We start from the raw sequence: 26,325 nt of genomic DNA, 5'->3' as shown, positions 1-26,325 counted from the left end.
TTTTTTTAAAAATATAAATAACAGAAGTAATGAAAAGAGTTTGGTTAGGGTAAAACAAGAAATTGTAAGGATGTTTTCATAATGCATGTAGGTGATGATATGTGTTTTTGTGAGCGAAAGGATGTGATATTTAGTAAATGGAAGATGAAAGGACGAAGGAGCATCTGCAGACAGGGATAGAATGCGTGACAAACAGAAGAAGAGAATGAGTAGAGCGAACCGGATGACAATGGGTAGCAGGACGAAAGGGTGTTCAGCGATGATGGGGAGCAAGGGAGTTAAAAAAAAAAGAATAAAATAGAAGAAGGAAAGTAAAGCAGAGGGAGTGAGTAACTTATTCAGCCATGGGAAACACAAAAATCCAGAACGGTCGACATTAATTAAACATTTCTTTTTCTTCAGTTTACCACCCATTCAACAACATCACCGCCCCCCAAAGTCCCTCGGCGCCGCCTCTCACATCACAACTCCCCTCCCACCGTCCTCTCATTTCTAGTTATATTTTCAAAATTAATTATCTGCATTATACCGTGCTCCCGCATTGCCCCATGCGTCCTTTCTTTTTATGATCTAGTACTCCATTTGCGTCTCGCCTAAATATAGGCATCTGGGCAGTCAAAAAGGGATAAAGGAATGAGGGACAGAGAGAGAGAGAGAACGAGTTTTATTTATTCTTACTTGAGTTACTTTAATAATACTAAAAATAAATGAAAAATAAAAGATTATTTCCAGCTAATCTTTTTTTATGCGAATATATTTTTATATTCGCAAAGATTAGGGCAGTTGTAATTAAGACAGAAGGAGCTATTCAAAATAAATGAACTCCTTGTGTAAGTAGTCGAGGAAAAATGAGTGGAAGCGCTGAGATTTAGAGCACAGCCTAGGACCCTGGGGTTAATTCATTCAGTATTGCCAGATAGAAACCAAATTAACCTTCTAGCGCAGGGCTTCTTAAACTATGGGTCGCGACCCCAAATGGGGTCGCGTAGCAAAATTCTGCGGTCGCGAGAGATTTTAAAGTCAAATATTTATATATACCATTTTATAACATCACTAGAGTTGGCGGAATACAGTGGACTTGCAGCGTCTAGACACGCGCATTTGTTGAAGGTTTTGAGCTATCTCCACCGACAGCAGTAAACGATCGATGATCGCTATTATTATACTATTATTATCCATCTCATTAAATTTTTTACTTATATTTTAATTTAATACTTACCACGCAACTACTTGAATATATTCGAGCGAATTAAGACGCTCAGAATCCACTTTTATTTTTGAAACTATAATAAATACAATTTTATAATTTTTTGTGCAATTTTTAATTTTAGATTTTTGTATGTTTCAAAACGAATTCTAAAACTATATATTTTCATATGTACATGTATATTGTTACCTAATAAATAAATCATCAAAAAATATTAATTTATTTTTATTTTATATTTGTATGGGGTCGTCAAGAAACTCGCAATCATAAATGGGGTCGTGAATGACAAAAGTTTAAGAAGCCCTGTTCTAGCGAGTGCGCCCAAAAAAGTTACAAAAACGGGCGCGCGTATCTTACCTTTGGTATTTTTAATTTTTTCTATCCATAGAAGGAATGAAATTAATTAAATAACGTATTCGTTTATCGTATTCACTTATTACATTTTATTCTATGTAGATTGTGAATAGCAAATAAATTAAAAAAAAAAATTAAATAACATCTGTAATCATTAATAATGAAATAACAAATAAAAAATGCTCAGAAAACGACAGTACTTTTTATTTTTTACAAGCCAATAAGTGTAATAATTACAATCAGCATGTTCAGCCACTAGACTGTTTGAAAGCTTTCGCAGATATTTCCTCCTCGTATCTGAGATATACAATGTCTTTTTCTGTCAGTAGAAAATAATATTCTTATAAACAATATTGAAAATAGTTCAATTTGAAGGACATGTATACAAGAAAAAATATAAATAATTGGTAAATCTGGAAACTTACTCGAATGGTCGCGAGTATATGTCAGGCACGGATCGACAATTGCAAAGAAATGTACAACCCCAAACAAGATAAGATTTTTACTGAAGGAAACTAGTCATGAGGGTGTAGCATTGCTTAAAGGACAGCACCCTCCGCCGCTCCATCACTAAACTGCGATTATTTTAGTCTTAGTCTGTATCTGTGAGATACTTGCGCCCGCTGGAAGGTTAAATAAAATATTTATGAAATTTATGAAAAACAATTGTTAAATTAATTAAAAAATATGGCAGAAAAGTGAGATGATATGAATGGTTGAATGCATTGTAAGCAGTAAGATTTAATGTTCACCTAAGTGAAGAGAGAGAAAATCATTGATTCTGGTGGCGTGCATGATAAGGTCTTCGCGTCACCGCCATACTGCTGTTCAGAGGCTGCTTATTATTTAGAAGCTTCTCTACTAACTCCTTCACTCTCGGCTACCAACTCTCAGCAAGGAATTAAAGGCCCTATTAACTCTCTTCACTTCATGTGTTTGTATGACAGTATAAAGTCATTCCTTCATGTGCGATAGCCAAACTTGTTTGAAAGGGAAATTGTTTAAGTTGTGCGAGGTAAATTGTAAAGCTCTCGTTGGCAGCTTTATCATTCATTTCCAAGAATTGGTTAATAAACACACAATAGTGCTAAAACCTCCATAATCAATGCCACAATAATCATATAAATAACACTAACGTACACACTCATAAGGTATTACCAAAGCTCTTTCTAAAACTCTGGTAACTGGAAGATAAAGAATCCATTTAGCGACTTTAGGGAATCTTTAATCTTTGTAAACTAGTTTGATATTGATGAACTTGTAGAAAATTGTATGAACAATAATTGAGAGTTGGTGGAGTCTACCTATCAGGCTTGTGGTTTTTCTTAAAACCTGTTGAAGACTGCTAGATAAGGATTGCCACCAATTTGAACGGTCACAAATTTAGGCGACCTAATAGGTCATGATGACATGGTAAGTTTCATTAAGTCAAGAAGAATAAGCTGGCTTGGACATGTAGAAAGGTCTACCTAATGAGAGAATGTTCAAGATAATAACAAGAGGAATCCCCGGAAAGAAAGAGATGGCGCGCCCGTCGAAATACTGCATTAAAGTCTCAGAAGATGATCTACTAAAATCGGAGTGATGAAATGGAAACGAAAAACTCGACAGAGATACTTGTTCAGGGAGACCAAAATCCACCAATGACTGTAGAGCCAGTTAACGTTAATTAACGTTAGAAAAAATGGGTTCACAAGTCATGAAATATCAAATAAGATGTCCTGTAGACCATTATGTACAAAAAAAATGGTGAAAACATAGGCGAGTATCCAAGCTGTTAAATATAGACTGTGAAAACGAAACACTAGCATGCCGTCATCGTTTGAAGTAAGCACCTTACAATAAATAAAAGAAACTAAACTTTTTAGAAATCTGATTAACTTTATTCTGTAAGAGAGTTTGAAGTCGAAGTATAAATTTCCAAATACTTCCAGGGAACTGTCATAAGTCGGTTGGTTTTTTCCTGTACAGTTAAATCGCCAAAATCCCGCAAATCAAGAAATCACGGCAAACCAATGAAAATGCTAAAATGTCACACGGTGGATGGCGCACTGTCACATCCAATAGCAATTAAAAACAGCAATATTCTTGATTTATTTATTTAATATTAAAATCTAATAAGTTAAAAACGTTCATCAGACAAAAAAAAAGGAAGAAGTTGCAGGAATTTTAGCTTTTGGTAATATCACGATCACTATCCAATGTAAGTGTTTCGTGGATAGCAATACTAAATAACGTTTGTCACTTAAAGGTTGACTAGGGTATCCCTGTATGGGCTACGTACTGGCACTTTGTCGAAGTTTTCTCCGCTAAAGCATTGGGTATTCCAAGAATTTATAATATTGTTGCCACTACCAGCACACTAGAGGAAAGTCAAGTAAAAATCTATTGAGATTCTTACAAAATAAGTGAACAGTATTTTCCTATTTATTTTATCTACATGCATTCTTCTACAGAAATTAAACAAACATTTGGGATAATTTGTTTAATATTTACTTACCTAAATAGAACTAGATAATAGACAGATTTAGTAATTATTATTTTCTAACATTCTTTTTATATTACAAAAAAAAAGAGGAGATTTTGCTTTGTAAAAGCAACGATCAGGTTAGGATGTTCATAGTTATGTCAGTTGCAGTTAGGAGTGCTGTTGACTAATTTAAGATAGACGATTGTGTGAGCCATTTCTTCACCGTAAGTGACTCCAAATTCAGCTGTCTTATAGACGGATATTTCTTGATACTCAATAATAAATGCCTTTACAACTAGCCGAATTTACACTTCTCCTCCTAACAACTTTTAAATGCAAACAAAGTAAGGGAGGGGACTCAATGTGTTTTTTGGATTAGTACTTTGCATTCTGGTCTAGTTTAGTTTACTGCCTGGAAGCGAGGACTGCACTGAGAATGCACTAAAATGTCCATTAAATCAACATCAAGATATTCGATTCGATAAATTAGTTTACTCTATCACTTGTTTTGTATATTTAATTTTTAAACTGGAAAGATCAACTATTATTTCATAGTTACAATTCTTGCTTGCCATTCCAAATGAAGAATTCCGTGCATTCTAATGTAAACTTCAACCTAGGTACTTACAATTACTGTTTTTTTAAATCATAACTCTTTTAATGTTCAGGTAAATAAAAAAAACAACAGTGATGGTAAGAAATATTGTAATTTTAATGTTTCGTTTGATTAATAAGTTGTAATTTTAATGTTTCGTTTGATTAATAAGTTGTAATTTTAATGTTTCGTTTGATTAATAAGTTGTAATTTTCATGTTTCGTTTGATTAATAAGTTGTAATTTTCATGTTTCGTTTGATTAATAAGTTGTAATTTTCATGTTTCGTTTGATTAATAAGTTGTAATTTTCATGTTTTTTAAAAAAAGAATACATTTTTTTTTATTCTTTATTTTTTTCTTTTTTGTATTTAAAAGAATCTAAAAAAAACTTTACTGTTCTGTTCATGTCTGTCAAAATATTTGTAGAGGTCGCTAACAAATTTAATCATAAGGTACTAAAATGCTTCTACGTTAAGAAACCAATTAGCATCAATATTTTAATATTTTTGAAGTTAATATGTTTATAACGAGTAGAATATTTGTCCGCTAAAAACTTTTTTTGTAAGACAATATACCTATTACAACCACAACAGAACACGTGTTCTATATCCCAATTTTTCGATGGAATGTTGTAGAAGACTAGTAGGTTATGTTCTATTAATGTCGTTTTCTTCTTCTCTTGTTAGAATCAAGTCTTCAAAAAAGTGCATTGTCCCTTACACTTGGTCTTCAAAAAAAGAAAAGAACAAAAGATATGAATCATTTAACTATTTTTCCTGAAGATAAATTTAGATCTGAATTTGGATTACTGTGCATCTTAGTAGATATTCTAAGTCTGGGGTATGAATTCTTTGTAGTACCAAGGCTCTTGCCTCTTGCCAAAAAAGACAGCTTATTTTTTTGATTACTATATCAGCTATATCGGCGTAGAACAACATTGGATTGTGTCCAGTTTAGAGTAAATTATTCGCTTATTGGAAAATAAGCTCGTAAAAAAACAGTTTTCATTTCTTAAGTAAGTTAAGATGATTGTTTGCAGAGTTTCACTAATAAAATGTAGATTTTCTGTATAGTATTCTTAAAGTAGAAGATTTGATATAAAATAGGATAAAGTTAGCAGTCATTGGTGCTTAATTTAAGGGGAGCGTAATATTGTCGAATAAAATGCCCTTGATGAACCCAGATATGTAAAACAAAGCCACTGAGAAGAAAGAAAAAATACCAATAATATCGATTCTCAAAACAATAGTTAGCTATTAAAGCTGCCAATATAGCTATTAAAATATTTTGATCATATTCAAAGAAAACAATCACGAGGCCCATTCTCTTACAGGTAATATCATCGGAAAATAAAGAGATTTTTTGTTTTGTTTCTAATAAACTTTAAAGGGATAGAAGATAGAGAGATGTAACCAACAAAAGGGCGCAGTAAACTAAATACTGAGACCACAGGGAGGAAAGAATAAAATTAAAAAAATAAACTAGGGGTTGGACCCTAAAATAAACTCCAAACCATCCTCGCACTGTGGAAAAAGTTTAGAACTTTCAGAAACTAGTACAACACAGAAAGAGTCTCACACACTCGCTTACATTTCTGCAGCTATTCCATCCCTGGCTGTCCATTTTTTAGGTAGAAAGAGAGCGGTGAAGGTAGTTGTAAATAGGAAATATATTTTTACGACTTAGGCCGATTGTATGTTGTTCAGATAGAAGGAGTGTAAAGGGAGAGGCAGTGGGCAACCTATCACACCAACATATCTACCTATTTACCAGCTCAACACACCGCAGTCAACAAAATAAGAGGTAATATTTATCAGTTTTGACTACTGTCCAAAAATAAATAAATATATAAAGTTATGATTCAGCCGAGGTAAAATTATTTTAGCAACGCTAATGGGTGCTATTTACCAATCGCGCAGATTTGTTCTTGTAAATTTTGGCATTTTTATCATTATTAATATCTCTTTTGTTAAAAAATTATTAGTAAAAAAATAAATCGTAAGCATATTTACAAAATAAACACCTGAGAAATTTCAATTCGCAAAGCTACCTCTATTTTACCACTAATTTTAACAAAAAGGTATGATTTTGATTACAATTGGCCCACATTGATTAGTGTAGCCAAGTGTGTGTTTATATAGATTATAATAATTATAATTATATATATTATTCAGCTCACGCTAGCGGCTTAATGAGATCTGAAGGGGATAGGAAGATTCAAAAAATTCAAATTTGAAGAACATCAGCTTTCAGAAAAGAAAATTTAAACGTTCAATGAAGAAAATTTGGCGTTAACTATTAAAACAGTTTTATTATTGTTTGAATCTCAGATCGAGGCCTGCGAAGGTTGAGTATTCCATTCTTTCTGAACTGACAAGGTCTTCCAACTGTTTCAATGTTTTAGAGAGGGGGCACATTTGAACAAGGGGCACCTTTGTATAGTTTTAATTTCTCGCCAAATATTTAAAACATTTATGATTGGTAATTTTCTCCATATTTTGTGGTAGACCTGCTGTATTATCGATAGAGTTTCCCTTCGTTTTCATTGTTTGGTAAAGTCAGATTTGAGGAATGTTATATTTTGTAAGGTGGAAGTAAAATTTTTGTTGCAGCTTTGGAAGTGTATTGTGAATATTATAGTGAACAATGTGTAAGTACTGTTAGTCCATTTTACCATTTGGAATTCGTATTTTTAAATCTTATTTACAATAGTCTATTTGCTTGCAAAAAGTGTTGGATATTACTCGTATATTTTCTTTTATGGAAGGCGAGGGAGCACATTTCAACATTACAGTTAAAATGTGCCCTACCGACCTGCAAGTTTGTGACTTTTTTTTTGTTTAATCGCAAAGAAGGGGAAAGTGGTTCGAACCTATATTAAGGAGCGCAACAAACTGAATATTTTGTTCAAACTCCCTAAACCCATCATACTTTGGGCACAACAATCCGAACTGAGTCATTATGAACTAGATTTCAGTGGTTTAAAAGAGAAAGTAATGTAGTAGCGAGAGAAATAACTGATAGAAGGTAGATTCAGAGTAAAGTAATATCATTTCTTTCTATTTTATATTGTGTTCAAAGCTACCCCATCAGTGGGGCAGATATTAACATAGGACACAACATTTTTAAATTAAAAAAATATAGATATGTATGTAAAGTACCAACTGTTTATTGATATAGATCTGTTAAGAAGACTTGAAAGTTGTAGAAAACAAAATAAAAAGGTTCAATAATACGATTCTGTGCACTCTGTAACAGAAAATGTAAATTCTGTTCAAATGTGCCCCCCCCCCGACATTAATTTAACATTTCTGATTATTAAAACCAGGGTATTTTAGTATTTTAATTTTAATCTACTTCAGCCTTTTATTGATATTTTATTTTCACTTTCTGTTTTCTCTCTACTTTGCTATTGTAGACATTCCCAGACTTCATTTTCATGTTATTGTATTACTATATTTTTCAATTTGAATTATCATTATTTTTTGTTCTTAAAGTTCAAAGTTCATTTACTTATTAATTAAAAAGAGTTATATTTAATTATTACTTTTTTCGAGTTAGTTCTTCATTGTCTAGTTTTTTAATTATTTATCGCTTATTGTACGAATACAACTCTGTATTGTAACGTTTATTCCTATACAATACACACAAATAAATAAATAAAGTAAAAAAAAAGTCAAAGTTAAATACTTATATGTAACGTTTACTGTAAACATACGAGTTGCTCGAAAAAAGTTCCTTCCTCTATTTTATCGTAATTGATATCCAATTCCACTAGCTGATCATGAGCGATCGTATCTTGGATTATTCTTTGACAAGACAATTACCCGGACCTTCACCCTCTAAACACACATCTGAACTCTACCACAATCATTTCTAAAAAAGTTGCACTTTTCTTGCTTTGCACTTCTTCCCTTGAAACGATGTTTAAAGAAACAACTAACATGGAAACATGTGGAAACGATCTCTCTGGTACTTTTAAATAATTTGCAAGATCTTGACTTATCTGATAGAAATATGATCAACTTATTTCATTACATATTTCTCAGTCAAATTTTGTAATGTAATAATAATAAATGAGAATTAGAAGTTTTAGGAACCAGGTTGTTTAGATTCTAAAGAAGCATTTCTACAAATATTATGGAAGAGTAAATACTTTATTACATACAAAAAATAGTAAAATTTAATAATGTTCGGACTGAAAAGTAAATGTTGGGAAAGAACAGGTGCAATAGTACTGGAATATTTTCAATAACAGAAGAAAGACAAAGCTAACATTGCTGCGAATAATTATTAATGGATAACAGTTGTAACGTTGGCAACACAATCACAGTTTGCAGTATTGTTGCAAAGGGAGGACAGTTGGAACAGAAACAATATTCAGCTACACTGTCAGTTAGGTAGATCTGACGGCGTACTTGTGTACAGATCAGATCTCATTTTAACACTATCTGAAACTCGGCTCGCTTCAGTAAGTGCCTCTCTTCCCCCTGGCCCAACAGAAGTCGTCTTCTGTGAGGGGCAAGAGGTGTTCCACTGATAACTATGATGACGAGGATAAGTTTTTGCTTATCATCCAACCAACCACTACCGCCAAGCGAGATGTTTGTTTTAACACTACACACAACTAAATGCTCATTCTCTTGATTAAATTCTCCACCTTCCATTCAACCCACAAGATAGGTAGGTGTAGGTGCAGTTCCTTGTGTTCACACGTTTGTCAACAGATAAATTTCTTCATATTTATTATTTATATTTTCCACCGGTTTGCTACCATTCAATGGATTTACATGGATTATATCAACATATATTTCTACGGATTTTTACGTCAACAGGTATTTGTCAAACTGCTGATTGAATAAGTGGAAAGAATATTTTTTTCATATTCACTCTTGGTTTACTGTTAATGTTAATGCAAGTTAATGCTTGTTACTGTTAATGTTAATGCAAGTTAATGCTTGTTACTGTTAATGTTAATGCAAGTTAATGCTTGTTACTGTTAATGTTAATGCAAGTTAATGCTTGTTACTGTTAATGTTAATGCAAGTTAATGCTTGTTACTGTTAATGTTAATGCAAGTTAATGCTTGTTACTGTTAATGTTAATGCAAGTTAATGCTTGTTACTGTTAATGTTAATGCAAGTTAATGCTTGTTACTGTTAATGTTAATGCAAGTTAATGCTTGTTACTGTTAATGTTAATGCAAGTTAATGCTTGTTACTGTTAATGTTAATGCAAGTTAATGCTTGTTACTGTTAATGTTAATGCAAGTTAATGCTTGTTACTGTTAATGTTAATGCAAGTTAATGCTTGTTACTGTTAATGTTAATGCAAGTTAATGCTTGTTACTGTTAATGTTAATGCAAGTTAATGCTTGTTACTGTTAATGAAATAAGCAAACAAAGTTATAAGAAGGAAGAACGTGTTGTATTAATCATAATGCATAGCTACAAAAAACAATACAATAATAAACAAATTTCTCGTCATAAAACATAAACAAAAGCACTCTTTAGACACAGAATTGAAAAAGACAAATCATCATTCTTATGTTGGACAAACTTATGTGCATGAATTATAGGGAAGCATTGTAATCACCAAGATAGTCGAATAACAAAAATCTTAGTAAATCAATATTGGATTAAGAATTTTGTTAATTCCTGACAATTAATTGAAAAAATATATATACTGTTCAATTTAGTTTCGTCATTGATCACTAGCAAAGATTCCATTGTGTTTTGAGTGAATAGAATAGAAAAGAAAAGTTTATTATTCTGGGACGATTGTCCCCTAAGAATAAATACAGGAACAAATAGAGGCCTTAACAGTTTGGCCTGTGATTAAACAGAAAATAAATAAATAAATAAGTATTTACAAAAAGTGAAAATATAATAAGTGAAAATGAAAGTAAAAATATAATAATAAAACAGCAGAAATTAAGGAAATAAATTAAAACAATTAGAATTTCGGAGGAAGCTGAATAGAAAGTAGATAACTGAATAGACGGGATTTAAAGATGGATAGGGTAAGAGCATGGCGGACAGATGAAGGCAAGGAGTTCCAGAGAGAGGTAGCACGTATTAGGAAGGACTTGTCAAAGGATGAGGTACGGTGAAAGGGAATATAGAGATCAGATGAGCGAGATCTAGTGTTACGGGAATGGATGGAGGATTTAAACTTAAGGAGTTGAAAAATATAGGAAGGCCTTTGAGACTGGATCACTTGAAAAAGGAAAGAAGCCAAAAAATATTGGCGGCGATAGACAAGAAATAGACACTTCAACTCATCGTAGCAGTGCGAAATGCGAGAGTCTCTGGAAATGCTGAAAATAAATCTTATGAAGCAGTTCATGAGGCGCTTAAGCTCACCAGAAAGACCGCCATACCCTAAACAACCATAGTCGAAATGGGGGAATATAAGAGAGGAAACTAGGAGTTGCCGGGTCTTAATTGGAAAAAGGTGACAGGAACTATGTAGATATTATATGAATGAGAAGTGCTGCAAATTATCAACTTTCCCAGATTTACTGAGTTCAAAAGATTTAAGTTCGGTGAGTTCATACTTTATTCCAGTTAGAAATAAGCGAGGAGGTTTTTTTACTTCCTAACGAATTTGTGCGATTAGACATAACTTTTTTATTTGAGAACGAAACTCAAAATGTGGCTCAGGGAAACCTCAGAGCGTTAATATTTCAACAATTATTTAATGGGGCGATGACAATTCGTTTTCTACCTCTTCGTAGATTCAACATATTTTTAAAGTAAGATAAATACATTACATGCCAATTCTTGGAGAGAGCTTAGATAGATAATCGCAAAGGTCTAAGGCGTCTAAGTCAACGAGATAGGTGCCGGTAGTGTTCTTTAGGTGAAAGAGCGGATTAAGAGTCTAATGTGATGTGAACTTCTTTGAAGTGAAATTGAGTTAAGTCTGAGACAAATTGTAAATTTAGGGGAAGTTGATGTAGTTGGGATATCAAATATGAAATGCATTTTTAGGGATGGAGGATGGTTTGTATGCGTTACATGTTTGTCGTCTGGCTGTTACCGTCAGTTTGAGTCCGAATGTCCGTCCACATACGAGCGAATAAGGTAGTAGTTTCCAAACTATCAGCATCGTCGCCCCTCTTGATCACAATAAATTGTGGCACCCCTCGCCATTTTTTATTAATAAATAATAACGATTTAAGATAATTTTATTTATAATCTTCTCAATTTTTCAATTAATTTATTGAATCAAAAAAAATAAAGTTTCATACTTTGTTATTATCTTAAAAGTAATACCTAATCTTTATTTGTTATAACGTAACAGATAATTTAGGTATGCGATGTTCTTAGAATATACTTTCCACTTGCCTTATCTCTCTCAACGTCCCTTGCTTAATTTATGACCTGTACGTACTTAAAAAGAAGACTTCTGATAGAAGTCCCCATGGAGGAGCTAAGTATAGAAAACTTTAATGTAAAATGTAAAAGTACTGTTGAACCCTTACCTTTTTTTCCTTTTCTTTAAACTCAATTTAGAACTTTGTCAAGCTATCTTTAGAGGATTTGGAAGTGATTTGTAGGTTACGGACTGCTAGGATGAGATCGGATCAGGAAGGCATGCCGGTTGTTGCCTGCAAAAGTGAAGGTTTTTCTATGAGTGTGGTTAGGTTAGGTTAGTTGGCTGCAACAAGGCAAATGTAAGCTAGTAAAATTCTTTTCAAATCAATTACAGCGAGCCAAGTAAAATCATTCTTAGTATCATTCATTCATGGGATCCAGAATATTCGATACTTCATAAAATAGAAATAAGAAATTTACTGGGCTGATATCTGGGGAATCTGGTGGCCACTAATCGTGGTTAAAGATCTGTAGAATAACTATAAGAACTTAAGATATAGTTTGGCTTTATTTTTTCTTCACATGATCATTTGATCCCCTAAACCAGGGGTCGGAAACCTATTTTAAGTAGAGAGCCATTTCTCCTTAAATAATTTTAATAAATCTTACCAAGAGCCGCAAGGATGATAGTGTAAAAAGCTCTGTAGATCATTTGTATTCACAAATTATTATTTTATGATAATCAATAACATTTAAATGTACTTATTTTTACATATTGCAAAGTAAATAAACAAATAAATAATAACTAAACCTTTGTTTGAATGAAAGTATTATATAATTACGTACTTTATTTTAATATAATTCTATTCAATTTCAAACCTATCACATTTAAAATTCTTTTTGAAAAAATATTTTTAGTTTAATAAATGGAATTTTCATTCGTTTCAATAAAATTAAAATATAAAATATATTTTGGGCAGGCTGAAGAGCCACACAATTTGGATAAAAGAGTCGCATGCGGCTCGCGAGCTGCGGGTTACCGACCCCTGCCCTAAACTAACCTGACAAATGCTCAGATTGCAATTTGAAACCTGTCAGATGTGCACAGAGCAGCAGTAAATATTAAGGGGGAAAAAGTGGTAAATGAAAAAGTACAACGATGTCTCAATACTTAAAAATAAGACGCCACGGTAGCCGAGCGTTTAGAGGCGAGACCTGTGAAGCTAATATGTAATCTGTGGTACTGCGATCGGATTCCCGATCTTAGGCCTTGGGTTTTATTTAATGGTTAATAAAAGAAATTTACAGTAAAGTATGTTGGCTAGTCGCCTCCGTCTACGACACCAAATTGGTAGTTGGACGTTAAGCCCCCGACTGAAGTAATAGGCAATTACTTTACTTGAAAATATTTTTTTTAAAAATAACCGTTTCCCAAATTCCATAACCTTCTTCTTGGAAGTAAAGATTTCCTAACCTACTACAGTTGTAGGAAAGATTCCTAATAAATAATTTAAATAGTAAAAGTGTTCTAGAAAATATTTTCTTTTTTTTTTAATTAAAAAAGGAAATTAATTTTAATGATTTAAGAAGAACGATCTTTATTTGTGGATGATTGTTTTCGTAAAGTGGCAGTAGGAGTAGCAGTGTTATCCAAAGATAAGGGGTGACCGTTTAATCCTATTTCTCTTGGTTATCTCGTTTTCCCTGAAAGGTATCGCTTAAGGGGGAAGCAAAAGAGAGACGGAGAGGGAATTCTCTCACTTTAACTTGGCTAATGTTTAGAGACACTTCAGGTAAGTTACTCACCCTTTTTTAGCTTGCTTCCTAACTGTCTCTGAGCAGTTTACCACTGAAATACCCTACTCACAGAACTTCTCCCGAGTAAAGCCTTATATGAGTTATACGTTATGTACCTAAAGGAGGAGACTCATTCTACTTAGTTACTATTACCTCAGCTTGGTGTATGCGAGCTTGTTTAAGGCAGAGTGTACCTAAGCAATTTACTTTCTAGTGTTGACACAGCAGGGCAACATAAGACAAATGCTACAATTAAATTCGCCTCCACCACCACTCTCTTTCTCTACATACATACTCTTCTCTCTGAACTCACCCAAAGTGGTGCGCGCGTTTGTGTGTGTGTGTGTGTTTCACAATAACAGCAAAAGCATTTGCTGGGTAATCTCTTTTAAGCATTGAGAAAACTGGTGCGAGATGGAAAATCTGCAAGAAAAAGACAGACCGAGTAGAAGGGGTAAAGCTTTTGCATTTTAATAACTCTTCAAAAACCTACTACTGCAACGCCGTATACAGAATTTTCCGTCTCGCTTCACTTTGTGCTTCTACCCATTCCAGTTTTTCCTTTTTTTCCATCCCTCTGTCCCTTGCTTTACTCTTCTTTAAGAAATAAATAAACTAGAAAAAAAAGGAGCAAAAGGAAAACAATCCTTTATCTATATTTTAATTATATAAATTTAAAGTTACACTCTTATAGACACGCCATCATTCCAAATGGAATGTTAATAAAGTATTTGCATCCTCCATCAGGTCCGTCTACTTAAACTCGACGCCATTTCAAAACTCAAAACACTTTTTAATACTTTTCTTATTCAACTTTTCCAACTAACTTTAACGATGAAAATAGATCTGCTCGTAGCGTCCTTCTTCCTTCGCTTTCTTTGGACTCATCCCATATAAACAGAGCACCTCCTAAAAGAATTCCACTAACGGAAATACTTTTGACAAAGGGAAGGATTGTAATAATTGTTCGTAACAAAGGAAAGGGGGGGCAGTTGAGAAAATTTCGACAAGATTTCTACTCATTGGTATTTCAAAATTAATAAGAACTTCTTTAGGATGTTTTCAAATTATTGTCAATCAACTATGTTGAAAGTTATGTTTTCTGGTTAAGAGACGTCAAATATATATTGGCTTTAAGGTAATGGATGTTGAATTCCAAAACTTGTTCAAAGTACTTTCTCATTGATTTTATCTTCTACATAATAGAAAAAGATGTAATAGGTAAGTTCATTTAGTGTTCATCGGCCTGTACAAAATGTACTTTTCTATTCCGCATGTGAAACTGTGCCAGATACTTAAAGAAGTAGATATTTCCTAGCATTTGAGGCTACAAAAGGATTACATAAGTTGGCCAAATGACCAGTTCAGGGAAAGAAAAAACACTCAGAGGAGATAAGGTTAAATAAAGGACTGAATCAAGGCCCCACTACTATTCAATATATACAGAGAAAAAGCTCTGGAAAAGGAAGTGTAAAGACCATATACTGCACTCCGGCCTCCTGGGTTCGTAAAAAAGGTTGGGAATATCAGAAATGAGATTCAACGTAAATATTAAGAAAAATGTAAATACATGCCAATATAGCAGAACTGGTCTTAGAAGGTCAAAAACAAACAAGACAAAAAATATTGCTGGATACAATTAAGATGTTTCGGCCACTTTAGAAGTATGAAGGTGGCCAAAAATCTTGCTGGAGTATGTGACTAAAGGAAGCAGAAGAAAGGAGGACGTATAAGAGAAGGTAAAAGATGAAGATGGGGAAGTGGACTAGTTGGAGTTGAGAAATGGTTAATGAAAAATTCAAGACGAAATATTACGTCAAAATAAATATTTTTTTTTTTTAAAAGTTCTAAATATTTATCTATTTATTAATATGATTTCAATGTAAGGCGCTTCAACATCCGAAGTTATTGGCACTCAGGCCTTTTTGCAGTGCCCTGCCGGTCTACGTACAATTTTCTCTCGTTACAGGTAACATTGTCCATCACCGTACAGTGAGACGCAAGAAACTTCTAAGAAAGAAAGAAAAGAAAGAAAGATACGTTGATTATGCCCTGGGACTCATGTCCCTTAAGAGCAACAAAAATAAATAAAATTTACATGATAAACACAAAAAAACTCTCGGTTAAAATAGTAAAATATAAAATAAAATCTACACAGCTGTTCACAAAAAATTATTTACAATAAATATAAACTAATAAGAAAAAATTATAAATAACTTTCACAACTAGAATAAATAATAAATAATAAAAATAAATAAATAAACTATTTCCTCCTAAATTCCTGTAATAAGTAGTCATAAAATAAAAATCTGAAATTAAAAATTGTTTTCCTGTTCGTAAGGTCCGTTGGTAAGTCGTTCCACAGTCTACAGGCAGTAACAAAAAAAGAATTCTGATAGGTAGCAGTCCTGTAAGTTGGTATGTACAGTCTGGTGTGGACAGTCCTTGTAGTCCAGTACACCTTAGCAGTAAACATGTCAAACAGATATCGTGGAATCTGCGTCCTAAACAACTGGTACAGAAAATTGCCCTTAAAATATTTCCTGCGGAACTCAACATTAAGCCACCCCAACTCATGGTAATGTGCTGTTATATGTTCGTCTTTTCGCACATTTAATATAAAACGGACACATGAGTTTAGTGATCGTTTTAGCTTTAAGTTGAGTTCCGCAGTCAAATCAGCATACACTAGGCAGCAATAATCTAAATAAGGGAATATCAGTGTACTGACCAGCTGTCTACGGAGCGGTACAGGTAGCAAGTCTTTGTGGAGTCTTAGCTGATACAGTGACTTGTAAATACTGTTTAAAATATCACTGACATGATTATTCCAGGACAGTGTATTCGAAATGGTCACTCCCAAACATCTAGCAGACTCTACATAAGGTATTGCAATGCTATCATTTACAATAATTTTCGGTACTATATCCAGCTTAATAGAACTTACTGTTGTTACTGCCAATTATCATTGCTTTAGATTTAGAAATATTAAATGAAATAAAATTACACTTTGTCCAGTAATAGATAGCTTCTACATCCGCCTTGACTTTTTCTATTCCATCTTCTAATTCTGACGGTAGACAGTGTAAATATATTTGCAAATCATCTGCATAAAGCGCATGTTTACAATTTTTCATTACATTCCATAGATCATTAACATATAAACAGAACAGAAGAGGACCCAAAACAGAACCCTGAGGCACTCCGGAATTGACTGACTCCCACGAAGTTCTTTCTCCATTACTACCAATCACTAACTGTTTTCGGCTACAGAGATATGACTCAAACCACGACAAAGCAGAATACGAAAAATTTAAAAGTTTTAATTTGTGAAGCAATAAGGAATGATTGACTGATTCAAAGGCCTTTGAAAAGTCAAAAAGCACGAGAATAGTAACCATTCTTTTGTCTATAGCCAAACGAATGTCATCTGTTATCTTCAGTAGCAGACTCTGTGTACTATGTCCTTTCTGGTAGCCAGACTGGAATGGATCAAATAAATTATTAGTTTTTAAATCATTTAAATAAGAAGAGAGAATCTAAGGGACAGCTGCTGAATTCGAACTCTGGATTCTAGTACGCTAACCACTTTGCTAATCCTTTCTTTCCCTTTAATTATTATTACTATTATTTTGTAATAAATACATTTATAAATCTACAATTTGGTCCAATTAAATTAGAAAAATGCATTTGAATATCGATAAAAAATCTAATTTAAAAGCGAAGAAAACAAACCAGTGACTTAAACCAACTATTTATTAGGAAAAAATAATTTTATTGTTTTGAAACGCAAATCGTGAAAATTTCAGTCATTATCTCAGCGGTTAGCGTAAACTGGATTCCAACGCTGAAATCCCGGGTTAGAAACCTTAGATTTCCCCTTCCTAGGAGCTTCTTACATCTCAATGTCCGGTGATGGACAGTGTTGTCTGTAACGAGACAACATTGTCTGGAGTACACTGAATCAAAAAGTTCCAGACTCCAATAACCTCAGATGTTTGGTACATATTTCATTAAGTAAAACAATACTTATATAAATAATATTTTGGGAAATAAGCAACCGATTAAGTTCTTTGCAACCCTTGTTTGGGAGGTGAGGGACATGGACAAGAAGAAACAAAATATTAGAAATGAAAAGAAAGAGAAAATAAGAATGACTGTGCTCAGCTAAATAGGAGAGAAAAGTGTAGAGATAATTAGAATAACGGTGGCAATATTGTAATCGACATAATGCGGTGGATCAATCATAGTAAGAACGGTATTAATGAGAACGGCTACGATTCATTACTGGCTATTAATCAACAACCACTTTTAGAGGGTTGCACCGTGATTGTATATATCAATCTTTTAAATGAGAGAGGTTGGTACACTTTGCAATGAAAGCACTCCTCAATTCACCACGACCATGGTGGCACAGGCTTGACTAATTGACCGGTCAGTCCAATAACTTCATATTAATCACTTAATGCAGTGATACTGAAACTGCTGTGATGGCAGTGTTACAATTATTTCTAATTTTATTACTTATTATCTTCAAATTATTACCAAATAATGTGGTTATAAACAATGGATATAAATATATATTTTTATTGACTTCAAGGCCAATTTAGTGTCCAATAAAACTGTTTTGAAAACTCCCATAACCTTCACTAGCCACAAAATTTTATGTAAAAAGGGAGAACAACCTCCCTAGGATCATTTTCCAGTGATGTTCCGTTCAGAAGGGCAGAATGAGTAACGACAGCCAACCGAGGCACCGCAAACATGGCGGCACTTTACACTGGCACCACCAACTCAGTGGTTAGTCAAAAATAATAATAAAATAAAATAAAATGAGCTTAATAATGAAATTCCTAAACAGGAAATACGGTTTGCGCGCAAGAGCAATATTTTCCATCGTCATTTTTCTTGAATTAATGCTTGAATGTTATTTCAACTATTACAAAATAGTATAAATTTTTCTATGTTAATGCTTGCCTTAAAGTTCTCCTGTCAAAACAAAAACAAAATGTTATCAGCAAGAGGTCTGAGAAGGTCTACGTATGTTAGTATGTCTGGATGTTAACAGAAGATCTTGAAAAAGAATAATATAGAGAGCTCAATACTTTCATACCGAACAATCATTACATCTGATTCTAATCTAAATTCTAAATTTAATTGTAAAATCCGTTATCCAAAAGTATGAACTCCATAGAAGCAATTAGTCAGGTTATTTAAAGCGATTTTTTTTAAAAAGACTAGCGATTTTCTAAAACATTCTCCATTTTGAATACTCATAAAGGTATTTCACTTTTATTTGAAAAAAATTTAAATAAAATTTCTCGTTTGCAGCTTTTCAAGCAAATCTCTCTAAAATGCCACGTCACAACAATTTATGATTTTCTACTAGCTATATAAAGTAAACAAGTAAAGTAATCGCTTATTTTTTCAGGCGGGGCTTAACGTCCAACTACCAATTAGGTGTCGTGGACGGAGGCGACTAGCAAACATACTTTACTGTAAATTTCTTTTATTAACCATTAAATAAAATTCCAAAGCCTAAGACCGGGAATCGAACCCAGTACCACAATACATATTAGCTTTACTGGTCTCGCCTCTTAACCGCTCGGCTACCGTGGCGCCTACTAGCTATATAGTATCATCAGTATTAAAGAAAAAAACAAAACCAAAAATATATTTTGCAACATCTGGGAAAATTTGGCACTAATGAGTTTAAATGTAGTTTACAACTTCTATAGAAAATAAGGCAACGAGCTGTGTGCTTGTACTCTACATGCTTTCTATTTTATTTATCTAAATCTATCTGTGGAGTCTGTAATCGCAATCAATTGTCCATTAAGAACAACAAATGATCTGTGTCCAGTCCAGATAATGAAGAATAGAATTGAACTCAGAGAAAATGATGAACAATTGAAGCAAAAATTTCAGCTTGGAATTTCAACTTGTTTTAGAAATAATCTTAGAACAACAAAACAGAAACCATAAAAAGGTTTCTGTGCAAATGAAAAGGGTGAGGATAGGCAGGCTGTGAATTCTTATTTGCCGCCATACTGAATGTAACTACTTTAGAAACTAAAGGGAAGGCTGCCAGCAGCGATGGAGGAAGGTGGCGTAGAAGAGTGGAGGACGAAGAGGCTGGGACATAGTGCGTTCTCAGAGAACTCCGTGGGCTAGTAGAGTTGTCTCTATTTCTCTCTCACTCCCTCAGAGTCCAATCTCTAAAGGATTAGCTCGCCCTACGACGGAGGTCCTTACTAGTTTCTTCCAGTACCAAGGACATGGAACCCTTGTTCTCTATACTAAGTACCCTTACAGACTACTTACAATCCTACTTATCGTAACAGAAAACCATTCTCTTCTCACTCAACACAATTTGCACACTCTCTCGCTTTGTTTTGTTTTCACATTCTCTTAACTTCACTATTCCTTCTCCTTTTAATTCTCTCCTTTTGCTTAAGAACTAGAAGAACTTGAGCCTAATGCTTACTTAATTCATGTAAAAATATTTCGTATTATTTAATCACTTTAAGTTTTACTGTAGGACTAGAGTTGAGCTTCATTAAGTCGTTTTGCTTTTAACAAAGAAATCTCTTTTGCAAAACTTAAGATGTAAATTATATCACTTTAAAGTTTTTATTTATCAGTTCTTAAAATAGGTAAAATACAAAATAAAGTAGAAAGTTACCCTCATTAATACCCACGGGGGGCACGGGTGCTGGTGTAGTGGTTATGAACCGTGGCTTAGTAAGTGGGTGATCCCCAGTTCGAATCCCACGTTTGGCTACTTTTTTTATTTGTTAGAAGATAGTTAGAAGTTGAGCTCCGCTAGGAAAAAATTGGCGATTACTTTACACACAGAAACAGCAAAACTTAACAAAGTTCTCTGAAATTTACGCCTCTCCCTAAACTTGGGAGCTTTAAAGGCCAAAATGTTTACTAACTTCCAACCCATCGATCCTTCTGACATCCAATGGAAACACGCAAAATAAAATCTCTATTTCCTTAACATGTAATATTGAAAGAGACTCTGTTTGTGAAAAATTCCCAAATCTAATCATCTTAAGAGTATATTTCATGCTTTGATTACATTTCTTTTTGAAAATTTACATCCTTGTTCAGAACTTAGCTCATTTCTTATAATATTTGGTCCATAAAGGTTTAGAAACCGTAACGTCTCAACTACAATACTTAATTAGATGCTTTGAGCCTATTTGTACTGAAACTTCTGTACTGGAATTATATTTAAAAGTTGCATCTCTCAGTAAATCAAAAATAGAGTTTCGGAGCAAAGGTTCCACCAATTGAAACAATAACAATATCTCTCTTTTAAAATCTTCTTTTTTTTAAAAAAAAAAAGATTTAAAAAGAGTTTTCTTAAAGTTAGATACCAACATGGCTAAACAAATTTTAGTCAAAAATCTAATTTAAATCAGTTTCATTTTAATAGATATATTTTGCATTTACAGAGGAATCTTCCTGACAAACTGTTAAATTTATTATATTTTTGTTTTTAAGGGTGGTGTAGTATTTTCGAATGGAATTCTGTTGAGAAAGATGGAGTTCTTCATCGATGGTAAATTGTTAAATATTGAAAATGTACTGCCATTTCGTTCAAATCAAATTGGTTTACACTACAAAAAAAATTGGAAGAATTCTTACTTTAAATGAAATATTACTTTAATGTTAGTTTTCACTATTATTAAACGCATTTGGCGAGATAAACTTAGGCTTCAAGACCCAGAGGAATCTATTACCGGGGACAAATATTTCAAATAGAGTAAAAGTTTTTAACCGATTAATCAACCTGTTATAGAAAATCAATATAATACTTTACAGAATCTCTTTGAAATAAACTTTCAGGAAAAATGTTTCCATTTTCCTGGACGTAATATTACACAGGACTCTTTGGTTTTTTTTATTTTTACATTTGTCACAATCGTTGCAATGGACGTGAAAGTCAACATTCGATTGAAATACCATTAGTGGCTAAAAAAACATACCAACTATGTTATTGGGATGTCCGACCATTAAGATCGACAGTAATTTCACAGTTCACTACTATATCAATGCAGATACTTTGTACATCAAAATACCTCACTGCATGTTCAAGTAGTTAATCTATTCTTTATTAATTGGCTTTTGCAAAAAATGCTGTTCAATACTGGTGATTAAAACTGTCCGGTAGGACAGTTGTATAAGGGTTGATCATCAAAAACTGCACGAAAAAGCGTAACGTTGAAAAACACCCAACTTTGACAATTTTTTTCTCTTTTCCTATAAAAGATAAAATTCCCAAATTTTCTTTAAATTATAGGGCAAACCCTCCTTTATAGCTGTAATTTTTTTGCAACAACCCAGATCTAATAGGTTTCGAGAAAAAAGTTGCCAAAAATGAGCAAAAACGGCTTTTTCAAAAAATGTTCTTGTTCTTGTTGTTGTTGTTCTTCTTCTTCTTCTTCTTCTTCTTCTTCTTGTTACCTTTTTTGTAAACAACGTAGCGCCTAAACGCGCGAACCGATTTTCATGAATGAGGTGTCATTCGATTCGGAATTTTATGTAGATGTGCCTTTTGGGGGTCTCGACTCTGTACATCGAATGGGAGAGGAGTTAGCCCCCTTTATGTAAGGCCCCCTCCAAAATTATTATTACTAATTACTCTGTAAATCTTGGTCCGATTTTGATAAAATTTGGTAGGATGATAGGGTTAGGGCTCCCCTACGTAACATTAAAGCGACGATCTGCTCTTACACTTGTTAAGGGGAAGTATAGCAATCGTTGCAAATTATCGACACGTGAACCGATTTGCATGAATGAAGGGTCATTCGAATCGAAATTTTGTACAGATTTGCACTTTAAAAGTCTCGACGCCGTGCCTCATAAGGAGGGGAGTTTGCCCCACCCAAATAAGGCCCTTTCTAAAACTATTATTACCAATATTTCTATAACGCTTAGTCCGATTTTGATCAAATTCAGCTCGAATAAGTGGTTAAAGCTCCTCTACGTTGCTGATGCTCTTGCACCTACTAAGAGGAAGTACTGCAATCATTTAAATTATCAATGAGTGAACCGATTTAAATCAATGAATTGTCGTTCGATTAAAAGATCTTTGCCTCTTTGCCTTTTAGGAAGAAGTACTGCAATCGTAGTTTATTTTTCTTACTCCTCTTAAAAGGAAGTACTGAAATCGCAGTTTAATTTTGCTATTTACGTACAAATACCTTCCTATGTTATTCAAAACGCTTTTTCAAAAAAATTGTTATTGAGGATGGTTCGGGGGAACGCAACTATAATCATTCTTTAAAAAGATCTCTCCATTGGTAGTTACGGTTCCGACTTAACACCTTATCAGATTATAATGATAGAATTGTTTATTCCAAATTTTAAAAAAATCTGTAAAGAAGATATGTAACTTTGTAAAATAAACAAAAAGGAAAATCTATCCAAAAGGTACAAAAATCTCCTTAACAAAAACTTACAGTTTAAAAAGTTAAGTATAAGGGTTGATTAAACGCCAAAAGGTACACAAATCAGCGAGTACCCAACATTTCATTAATACTTCATTAATAGTTAAGTAATTCTACTGCATTAATTTTCATTAATAAGTTATTTTTTAGAATTTATTAGATGTCACAGACCCTTATGCTGGCCACTTCATTTATAATATTTTTTTGTTATAATTATGATAAATCACATAAATATGTACATGCATGTTAAAGTAGAAAAAGACAAAGTTAGAGTCGGCTACTGTCTTGAATTCGTCTTACCGATATTATATACAACATTGTGGGATGAATACCTAGATTGAGAATGTAATTGAAGAAAACTATAATATTTGCGATAAAGCCAGATAATTATTACCTGTTGTTATAAACGTTTGACTACTTCATAAAATAACAATTACTTTAATCGAAGAATGAACTTAAACCGATGATTTCTATTTAAAAATAAAAATAAATAAATAAAATAAACTAAATCATTAATGTAAGTTTTTTATAAAAAAAAGTTTTGAATTTTTTAGCCTCATAATTTTTTTTTTATTTTTTATAACGTTTTTCTTTTTAACCTGTAATTAATAGTTTCATTATTATAGATAACTAGATATTACAGTCAATCTACAGTGCTACTTGAACATATATTTTGTAGACGAAAATGGCTAGCATAAGGGTCTGTGACATCTAATAAATTCTAAAAAATAACTTATTAATGAAAATTAATGCAGTAGAATTACTTAACTATTAATGAAGTATTAATGAAATGTTGGGTACTCGCTGATTTGTGTACCTTTTGGCGTTTAATCAACCCTTATACTTAACTTTTTAAACTGTAAGTTTTTGTTAAGGAGTTTGAAAGCGTGGAATGTGCTGATCTATAAAACGTTGTAAAAATAATTGTATTTGTATAAAGTATAATTATAATTATTATTACTTTTTTTTACCATGGTCAGAATACCTAAGTTTGATCCTACGATTTTAATTTAACAGATTTTAACATGAACCCTGTATCTTTCATAAACGCGAAAATCCTTCCCCCCGTTCGGCTACGGATTACCGAGGTACGAAATATTAGAAATCGCTTGCGAGCATAGTTTTCATTACTCCAAGTAAATGAAACGAAGTTTCGTAATGCTATACGAACGAAAAAATGGTAATGTTACTGACGTCGGCTGGACCTCTTAATATTTAAACAAAAGGTTATACCACCACAAACATGTTTGTAAAGCTAACGATAAGACATCTGCTCTCACTAAAAACTATCTTGACTTAAAACTGGATTTTGACTTAGGGAAAACAACTAAAACATCGACAGAAACAAATATAGCAATCTTGAAGTGATAACACATTAAACCAACGATAACCCTCCGATTTTAGAACAGACTAACAACCTCTCGAATTTCTGCAATAACGTTCTTTAAATCAAATCTTAACAGAATTACTCTAATCAATATTCCTGATATTTTAGTTAATTAGTGAACGACAATAAAGAAACCATGTAAGTCAAAACTTCGTTTATTCTTTTATACTTAATAAAAAAATGTTTCTTTTTCATATGTATTAATTTTATTTATTGTATTAATATTTAGGATGACGAATTTAAATAATCGCATCACTACATTTGTATTAATTTTGTTGAACAGTCCATGAAAAAAATAATTTGCCGAAACGGTGGCAAAAAAAGAAGAATTTATGAACGCTTTTCAACATTCACACTGCAGTGCATAAAATTCTTCTAAAATTACGGTTTTTAACAGATCCACCAAACTAGTTTACTAAAAGATCATCTTGAATTTTCCATAGTTAAGACTAAATTTTGGTTTTTTAACTAGCTCATAAGATAGTTAGATCATAAAGCAATGAGCAGAATAACCGGTATGGATTAAGTGAAGCAATGGTAATTTCACGTTACAGTGAGGTGCAATAACCAGAGCGGTTAGGTCGAGCGTACAATTACCATTGTCAGCTTATCTGAAACCATGGTACTCACTGCTAGATAACTAGTTTATCCTGCAGACTAACCCTACATGCGGGTTCTCTGTTACTTACATGCTTACTAATAATGTATCGTAAGTTTCAATGTGTTCTTTCCCGAACGTATTGTGTGTTCTTCCCCGTATTGTCAATCTGTTTACATATTAATTATATTTTTCTTTTCACAATTTTATTCTATCTTCTTCAAAAAACTAAGTTTAAAAAGAGCATCTGATGTGATTCTATTAAAAGCAGTACATAATAAGGATAGAACTTAAGCTGTGCATGCTGAGAGGATTTTTGCTATTTTCAACGTTTAAGCAAAATCTTCCAGTTAATGAATGTTATCGTTTTGGAAACGTCTAGAAAAAACTAAGATAAAAACTACTGTAAATAAAACCATTATGGAAGAAAAGTAATTATCTTTCTCTAACTCATAAGACTGTTTGCGCAATTAAGGTAATGTATTTTACAATGAGTAATAAAAAAGAACTTAAATCAATAAAGTTCATTTTAACAAAAAAAAAAAAAACTTGATGCCATCAGCTTTGCCAGAACCACACAAAAAATTAGTATTACCTAGAGAAAACGTTTCAAACTGAAGAAGTGATACGATAAATGTTACGTTCAAAGTTTAAATATTAACGTTTAACAAATGTCTATGAAAGTGAAAGAACCCAAAAAATACTCATTTTTTTTTTTTTTACTTCACACGAAAACAAAGCACAAAACTAAAAACCCATTTTCCGTCCTTAAGACAGCCTAAAAATTGAGGACGTCTGAAACCGTAAAATATAGAACAGCAATATAGTTGGCAGTAATCATTTGTAGAACAACATAAAAGAGTATTTTGTTTTAAACTGAAGGCGCGTCTGAGCTAATTGGTGATTGCAACCTTTTTAAGTGAACTGCTAGTCTTCGGACAGTGAGTCTCGTTACAATGAACTTATAATAAGAAGCTACTAGAAAGAGAAAATCTAAGGGGAGCCAAATTACTCTACGCTTGGGAATCCAGTACGCTAACCATTGAGCGTAATCTGTTCCCTCAAACAAAACAAAAATATCTTTTAATGATGAAGCTACAATTTACTTAAAGCAGAACAACAGAAAATAT

At 32.9% G+C, this 26,325-nt stretch overlaps 1 protein-coding gene across 6 annotated transcripts in view; it reads right to left on the bottom strand.

Moving 5' to 3' along the window:
• The window catches only part of LOC141456154 (lachesin-like), a 413,770-nt gene that overhangs the window by 97,702 nt on the left and 289,743 nt on the right, over window positions 1-26,325 (bottom strand). The window contains exon 5 of one of the 6 annotated variants that reach the window (XM_074131863.1): window positions 12,117-12,242. The exons of 4 other annotated variants lie outside the window; for them this stretch is intronic. The gene's annotated coding sequence lies outside the window, so the exon portion shown is untranslated. Of the gene's footprint in view, window positions 1-1,219; window positions 1,337-12,116; window positions 12,243-26,325 lie in introns of those variants that run through there. One more of the 6 variants, XM_074131865.1, reaches the window with a different exon arrangement.

The sequence above is a fragment of the Rhodnius prolixus genome, unplaced genomic scaffold (assembly GCF_049639745.1).
Source record: "Rhodnius prolixus isolate KJV_2025 unplaced genomic scaffold, Rpr scaffold_4, whole genome shotgun sequence".
Lineage (NCBI taxonomy): Eukaryota > Metazoa > Arthropoda > Insecta > Hemiptera > Reduviidae > Rhodnius > Rhodnius prolixus.
This window is presented reverse-complemented; position numbering and strand designations above follow the sequence as displayed.